Source organism: Salvia hispanica, chromosome 3, assembly GCF_023119035.1.
Source record: "Salvia hispanica cultivar TCC Black 2014 chromosome 3, UniMelb_Shisp_WGS_1.0, whole genome shotgun sequence".
NCBI lineage: Eukaryota > Viridiplantae > Streptophyta > Magnoliopsida > Lamiales > Lamiaceae > Salvia > Salvia hispanica.
In genome coordinates, this window is record NC_062967.1 from 13039394 (window position 1) to 13048271 (window position 8878).

General features: G+C 39.4%; 1 pseudogene; it reads right to left on the reverse strand.

Moving 5' to 3' along the window:
* Window positions 1-3073: 3073 nt before the first annotated feature.
* Window positions 3074-5033, reverse strand: LOC125209320 (annotated as a pseudogene).
* Window positions 5034-8878: the final 3845 nt, after the last annotated feature.

Genomic DNA, 8878 nt, shown 5'->3' on the forward strand with positions numbered 1-8878 from the left:
TAATTAATTATATCAGTGTCCAACTTTATTTCTTATAAATATAACAAATAATAACATACTGTCACGTTATACTAATACTCCCTCAGTGTCATAAAAATATGTATACTTTTCATTTTCGTTTATCCTATAAAAAATGGGCATTTATGAAAAAGTTGTCCCCAGCTCATTATCTATACATCAATTTATTTACAACTTATTTTACTTTAACCCACCATTACAACTCATTAAATACTAATAATAATGTCCTACTATTTACTAATACTACTAAACTACCCTTCTTATCATCTCTCTTTCTTTATCAATTGTGAATTAATTCATGTGCCTTGTCAAATGCACATATTTTTATAGGACAGAGGAGTATATTTTTCAAAACAAAAAATATTAAGATCGAAAACATTCGACTGCATCCTTAATTTCCTTCAAACCCCATTGTTGTTGCTACATACTCCCTCCGTTGCATAGTAGTAGAGACATTTCTTTTCGGTACAGAGATTAAGAAAAAGTTGTGTTAGGTGAATTAAGTAAATGAAAAATAAAGTAGGAAATGTAAAAGGTAGACAGATGTAGAGAGAATAAAGTAAGAGAGAGTAAAGTAAGTGGGAAGAAATGTGTTAACTTTTACCAAAAAAGGAAATAACTCTACTACTATTGAACGTACTAAAATGGCAAAATGACTCTACTACTATGGAACGGAGGAAGTATTTGCTTATAAAACTTCATTCTATAAAGGGATATTGATCTTAAAAATAAAAAATTTTGGCAATTTTGGCATTTACCACGAAGTTTAATAGTTGTCTTAAAAAGCACAAACTTTTGAATGTGTGCAATTTTTCCAACCGGACCCAACCCAAATACTGTAAAAGATTTTTGGTAGATTTTGTCATACATGGCTATTCGTGAAATCTATATGGCTTAGTCTAAACCAGGGACGGATCTATTAGGCCTCCACAAGGGGCAAATGCCCCACCTAAAAAAAATTCATGTATGCTAATTTTAATAGATAATTTTAAATTTTGTTTAAATATCCTTATTTTTGCCCCTTCTTAATGTATTAAAATATCTTTATGTATATTTTTGCCCCTCCCATGTAGAATTCCTGGCTCCGTCCCTAATCTAAACTATATATGAACAATGTTATTTTGAGGCCTTAATTCTCGAATATGATGCTAAATAAATGTGCCAAATAGAATACTAAAATATATCTCATAGATCTTTCTTGTTTGAAGAAATGACCAAACGCAAAAAAATTAACACCAATATTAAAGTTTATGATTTTAAAACAACTTTCAAAGTTCATAAAAAATACTAGAATTCGCTAGAAGTTTATGTTTGTTAGACCAATATCCCCTCTATAAATGTTGTTTACCTATTCTTTGTGGTTAGAACTTTGACCGTACTGCACATGGTGAGTTACCCAATACGAACAAAAATAACACTAAAATAAATCTCTTTTTTCTCACAAATGATACATAAGCGCACCTCACAAGTTAATACTGCACTTGAACTAGGTATGTGGATGATTCAATAAATGCACCTCACAAGAATTGGTAGACATTTTATGAATATAGAGAGGGAAGAAATTCAAATATCTTGGATTTACCAATCAGAAAAATACAAATTTGTGTAGGACATGGGAAAGAATTATCTACGTAAGTAGATATTAACAACTGATGGCTGCAAATATTGAAAATCTTTAAATAAAAAACTCGGGGTAGAAAATTTTTTATTGATGAGAAATAACAAATCCGTGGTAAAGTTCGTAATATTATTTGTCAATTTCAAAGTTCGTGAAAAAAATCCAACTTTTAAAAAATCCATGATATTATGTGTCAATATACCTAATTTTAAAGGTTAGTTTTGACTCATTTAAGATCGGAATCGTTCGCTGCATCCTTAATTTCCTTCGAACCCCACTAATGGCACTGCAGGTTTGCTTTTAAAACTTAGTTCTGTATTGGGGATATTGATCATAAAAAATCATAAACTTTTGACGGATTGGTATTTAAGCTTTAAAAATAATTTTAAAAATCATAAACATTTGAATGTTTACAGCTTTAAAAGTGATTTTAAATATTTGGGTAGAGAATTGATCTATGATCACTAATAATAGTATTCTCTCGTCCACCATTTAAAAAGTTATTTTGATTTAGCATGAGTTTTAAAAATATGTTTGACTTTGTAAAGAAATAAAGAGAGAGGGTAAATGATATGTTATACTCCCTCCGTCCCCGATTAAGAGTCACACTTTTTAATTTCGGTCCGTCCCCAATTAAGAGTTACACTTCATTTTTACCATAAATAGTAAGTAGGTCCCATATTCCACTAACTCAATCCACTCACATTTTATTATAAAATTAATATAAAAAAATGGGTCTCACACTACACTAACTTTTTCAACCAATTTTTCTTTACATTTCTTAAAACTCGTGCCCGGTCAAAGTGTGACTCTTAATCGGGGATGGAGGGAGTAGTACTATTAATTTTATAATGAATCGTGAATATAAAAGTTAATGGAATACGAGAACTATATACTAAAAATAGAAAAAAGAAAATAGCTTTTTAAAATAGCTTCTTTAAATAGTGGACGAAGAAGTACAAAATTACATAATAGTGGTATTCTTTTAAAATGGCAACACCTAAAGATTATTGGGAAAAAAAAAGTATACTTGAGTAACTCAAACTTCCACCTAAATTTTGTTTCCAAAAGTAACATTTTAATTTTTACTTAATATTCTCTCCGTTCAATTGTGGTTGAGTCGAATTAATTCTTGTTTTGACGGTTTCATTATAATTGACTTCTTGACAAAAATAAGCAGATTTAGTCTCTCTTACTGTACATTCTTTCTCTTCATTACTTATTTCATCATTCTCAATTCTCTTTTCAGATAATGCACTAAATATTCAATTTTAAATTTGTGTTCCGGAAAAGATATTTCAACCATAGCGGAACACACTGATTCATTATTTTAGCACAACAACAACGGAAACAAAACAACATAGAAACAACATAGAAACAACGTAAAACACACAAATATGAGATTCAGAGCCCCAGAGAGAAGGGGAGCTAATAACTCTAACTGCCAAGGAAATTCCCGATCGTAAACGGTTCCACCTCCTTCTCCTCCGTCAGCACACGAAACCCTTTCCATTTCACCTTACTCGCCGTCTTCGCCCCAGTACCCGTGTTCTTATACTCAGCATAGAAAAGAGTATCAAGAGCAAATTTCCCATCCCACTCGGACCAACCAGCAGGAACTATCACATTACTGATTTCAGTCTGCATCACGACGGTCCTCGAGTACGCCATCCACGGCCGGCCGAGGTACGTCTTAAATTTTCCCTCAGCGCCTGGCTCGGCGGTGATGCGGCATTTCTGGATGACGATGCCGGTGTTCTGGCTGCGGAGCTCGCGACCCTGGGCGGTGATCGTGTTTATTTCGCCGGGAATGGGGACCCGGGCCTGGATGTTGCAGTCGAGGAAGAAAGCGGCCGCGTTGCCAAAGATGAAGTCGACTGTGCCAACGACGGCGCACTGTTTGTAGAAATGGCGGAGGGAGTGGACGTAGAGGGTGTTCTGGTAGCCGATCATGCTGCAACGGTAGAAGACGGCGCGGTCTGCATTCACGCGGAGGGCCACGGCTTGGTCCTTCGATGGCCCCGCCGTGTTTTTGAATGTGATGTCACGGGCAAGAAAACTGTCTCCGGTAACCCCTGTGACAAGCACCAAAAATATACGCACCAAAAATAGTGAGTTAAATAAAAGAAGAATATAATATAAATGAAAAATGTAAAACAATGAAGAGAGGGTAAAGTCACTCAGAAGAAATGTGTTGACTTGTTAGCATTAAAAAGTGAAATATTGTCTTTTTTTCCCTCTTTCTTATACTTTATAGTTTATTCTATTTTTAATAGTAGTTCACAAAATAATAGTATTTCCTTCGTTCCGTAGTAGTGAAGGCGTTTCTTTTCGACAAACGATTTGAAAAAAACTGTGTTAAGTGAGTAAGTAAAATAGGAATAAAGTAGGAAATCGAAAAGGTGGAGAGGTTAAGAGAGAATAAAGTAAAAGTAAGAATAAATGTGTTGATTTTTATTGAAAATAAAACGACCCACTGCTATGGAAGTTGTGCATATTTAATAGGGTGTGGAATAGTTTATTGCAAGGCTTTAGGCAAGACAACTGACCTACGGTGGGGGAACTGAAGGGGGTGTCGCCGTCGACGACGTTCCTGTTGGAGGTGATAATGGTGTTCGACTGCCCATCTCCGATGAACATCAAGTTCGTGAGCTCCTTGGGTATCACCACATTCTCCATATATTCCCCCTCCTTTATCCTAATCACAAACCTCTTACCACTCTTCTTTGGCGCATCCTCCTTCGCCTTCGCCACCGCCTCTGCCACCGTCGTGTAGTCCCCGCTCCCGTCTGGCGCCACCTCAAGTCCGGCGCCACCTCCAACGCCGGATCCAACAGCAGCTTCCTATCATCGGTCGACAGCCACTCCGGCCACTCCTCCCCCATCCCACTCTTCACCGTCTGAGCCTTTTTAAACATTTCATCGGCTTTCGACATCAAGTCGTTGGCTTTTCTGTACATGTTTTTCAGGAAGGCTGTGGCGAGGGCCGCCCCGACCTTCTTGTCGCTGCCGCTGTGGGAGAAGCCGTCGAGGTAGGTGAGCACGTTTGTCTGGGCGGCGCTGAGGAGGATGTAGAGTTCCACCTTGTGGGCGGCGTCCTGGGACACCGAGTACTCGTTGAAAATCTCCTCGCTGGCTCTGATCTGTTTTTCCGTGTCGTAAATCATCATCTTGCAGTCGTAAAAGGCGCTCTGATCGCGGCGCGTCAGGGACTTCTGCTGCTTCAGCTTGCTATTCACATCTTTCAATTTCTTGATGCCCATATTTGTTGTTTTGGAGAAGATTTTGAAGGACTTTATCAGCTCAGAGAGCAGTTTGGTATTGAATGCGTTAGCCTGGACCGCTGCAGCCGAAGTGGAGAGGCAGAGGTCAGGGGACCGTGTGGCGGCGCAGGAGGACCTCACCACAGCAGAGGCAGGTGCATATTCGCCTCTGCTGTGGTGTTTGTGGTTGTGGGCAGTGGCGGCGCCGTCGACTAGTAAAGACAGGAATGCGAAGATGATTAGGGTTTTTTTTTGGAATAATTGAATGAACAATTACATAAAGCTATCTATGATGATTAACCGAGAACGACGGAGAAAGAGCATAAACTGTAGAGCGGAAGCGTACCTTGATTCATAACGAATTGAACGGCGGAATTGCTTTGCAGTGGCTATTGATACGCTCGGATTTTGCACTGTTTTAAGGTCATTATTTGGTCTGTTTTTTATGTCAAAGTCACTCTACATGTCCATTATTTGCATATTTTGTCTATTTTGGTATTTTGACGTGTTTTGTGAGAAATGTGCATAATTGAGCCGAAAAAAGGAGCCAAAATGCCAAGTTTGGGAATCTGGAGTCAGAGGGCGACCGGCGAACGCCGCGGATGTGTGCGGCGACCACCGTCGCCCGGCGGGCAGATCAATGCAGCGGTCCGCCTCGGAAAAATGTGCTTGAAAGAGAAGTCTCGTCCGGCGACCGCCGGAAGATGTGCGGCGGTCCGCCGCCGAGGGAACAGGACTCTCTGGACTCCAACGCGGCGATCGCCGGCCAAGGTGCGGCGGCCCGCCGGAGAAAGGCGGCGAATCCGAGAAGCCCTAGATTTGCGCCCAGTTTTACCATATTTTGGAGATTTTTTTCCTTCTACAACAAGGCATGACTTTCCCCTATAAATAAGGCCTCAAGCTTCATAAAAAAGAGAGAACTTCTAATTGCAAAATACTTCATAGAGATCAAGGCTTAGAGTACTTCACTGGTGCAAGGAGTTGGAGCAGGATTTCAAGAACATCAAGAACGACAAGGATTCAACCTACGAGTTTTATTTGCTTTAGTTTTATGTTCAAATTGTCTTCCCTTCAATCTATGTTTTTAGCTTATTCAATTATGTGTAACTAAACTCATAGGATTCTAGGGATGAGTTAGTAACGACTTTGGTTATACAAGTTCCGTTTTCTATTTAATATCCGTTTTGTTTTTACTTTGTTTCTTCCCTAAGTTAATCTTGATGCTTCATGATTGAGTGACACAATCGTGTATGATTTAATATAACTTGCCTCATAACTGTGACAGAGTTCTAGCGAGTTAGGTCCACTTAGTAGACACTACAGTTAGCTTCCTTTAAAACGGCACTGTTAATTGAGAGTGAGGACTTTTCAAGGGTCTTAGGAGATTTTTGAGGCCTAATTTAAGTGAGCACTGTTAATTGACAACCCTAATCTTGTAATCAACGTTTGTTTCGCATGAGCATAATCTAGGTGACTCGTTCTATCAAAGTAATAACTGTGCTAGGNTGTCTTCCCTTCAATCTATGTTTTTAGCTTATTCAATTATGTGTAACTAAACTCTTATAGGATTCTAGGGATGTGTTAGTAACGACTTTGGTTATACAAGTTAGATTTTCTATTTAATATCCGACTTTGTTTTTACTTTGTTTCTTCCCTAAGTTAATCTTGATGCTTCATGATTGAGTGACACAATCGTGTATGATTTAATATAACTTGCTTCATAACGTGACAGAGTTCTAGCGAGTTAGGTCCACTTAGTGAGACAACTACAGTTAGCTTCACTTTAAAACGGCACTTGTTAATTGAGAGTGAGGACTTTTCAAGGGTCTTAGGAGATTTTTGAGGCCTAATTTAAGTGAGCACTGTTAATTGACAACCCTAATCTTGTAATCAACGTTTGTTTCGCATGAGCATAATCTAGGTGACTCGTTATCAAAGTAATAACTGTGTTAGGGTATTGTAGTTGGAATTTTGTATAACCATAGCTGTGAACACACATCCCTAGGATTCCCTTATCTCTATTGTCTTTCTCTTGATTTATCTTGCTTTTAGTTGATCTATGCTCTTATTTGCTTTTAGTTTTTCAAAAGTTTTCAAAACCCAAATGTTTTTCCAAATAGTAATTGAGTCTCAGTAGAGGATAGACACTTTGTGTTCGTCTTCCCGTGTTCGATATCCGGTACGACCTTTTTACTATATATACTACTCTGTATACTTGCGGGTTTATTTAGTGCTAATAAAAAGTGCATCAAGTTTTTGGCGCCGTTGTCGGGAAAGACAATTCACTTTGGAGTGATATCTTCAAACGGATAATTTTACTACTTTGGATTTTACTTCATTTTTTATTTTTTTTTTTTTTTTTTTTTATTTTATTTTTATTTTTCTTTTCGTCTTTTTTTTTTTTTTTTTTTTTTTTTTAGTTTCTGCAGGTTGTGCAGATTTGCGTATCTTGTGGAGATAATAAGATGGCGGAGCCTACCAACCACGATCTTATCATCGCCCTCCGAAAGGAGGTGGAAGAGATGCGAGAAGAGAGAGCTCGGGCAAAAGCTGAAAAAGAAAAACGAGCAAGGGAGGTAGTTCCAGTCTTGAATATGTTTAGTCATGGTAACATTGTGGATATTCCTGCAGGTCCGCAGATAGAGGCCAACAACTTCAAGTTGGGGATACCCTTAATCAATAGGGTTGAACAAAATGCCTTCGCAGGAAGAGACACCGAGGACGCAAATCGACATCTCACCAAGTTCGTGGAAATAGCTAATACAATCAAGATCAATGGTGTTGATGATGATATTGTGAGGGTAAGACTTTTTCCCTTTTCCTTGACTGATGCTGCTAAAGAATGGTATGATTGTCTGCCTGCAGATAAAACCACCAATTGGAAGGATCTAGTGGTACTCTTCCTCGACAAGTACTACCCGCCTGGCACCATCCTAAAGCTTAAGTGTGAGATCTTTCAATTCATACAAGGATCCGATGAGCCTCTATATGAAGCTCTCGCACGTTTCAAAGCCCTTCTCCGCAAATGCCCGAATCATGGTTTTGGAATAGACCATCAGGTAGGAATCCTTTATAATGGGTTTAACGAAAAAATCTCTAGTTTGTTGGATTCAGGGGCGAATGGGGGATTCTTGAGGAAAGGAGGAGTTGCTGCTATGGAGGTGATAGAGGAATTAGCTACAAACAGTCGAGGTTGGTCCAAGGAAAAACACAAAGCTGAAAGGCTAGATGCAGTGAAGAAACCATGTTGGAATGAGACATCCCAAGAATTGGCATTCATCAGAGCAAGACTAGAAAAATTGGAAGCTCCAGGCAAAGAAGGGAATGCCATCAAAGATGTCAAATATGTCCAAAATGGGGGTGATCCCAACAGGCTTTATAATAATAATTATCGCCCTAATCAGGGGGGTGGTAATTTTAATAATTATAATGGAAATCACCCACATCCACATGTATCTCATGCTAATAATCATAACTTTGTCCAATCTCATGCAGGGTTCAATCTAGGCAAAGAGAAAGGAGTGGAGCCACCTACCAAGGAAGACAAATATGAGGCTGGCATCCAAAAGATCTTGGAGCTAATGATAGAGGATAGAAAGAACAACGAGACCAAGATGGGAGTTGTAGAGGAAAGACTGACCAAGCTTGAATCTGGGTTAAACACTGTTGTCTCCACTGTGTCCATCATTAAGTTACAAATGGATCAATTCCAAAATAAGGTAGTGGAGGATAAAGGTAAGGTTGTTGCCAAGGTTGTCGGTACCAACAAGGATGAAGCCAGCACCTCCGGAACGAGTTTTAGGGACTGTCCGACACCCAGCGGACCACCGCATACGTTGCAGCGGGCCGCCACTGGGGCACAGTTTGGATCCTGCCCGACGCCTGGCGGACCGCCGCAAACCCCGCAGCGGCCCGCCACTGAAGAGGCAGAGGCGCCCGCCAAGAAGGAACTCGTGCGGCACAATGGGATTGTACTCCC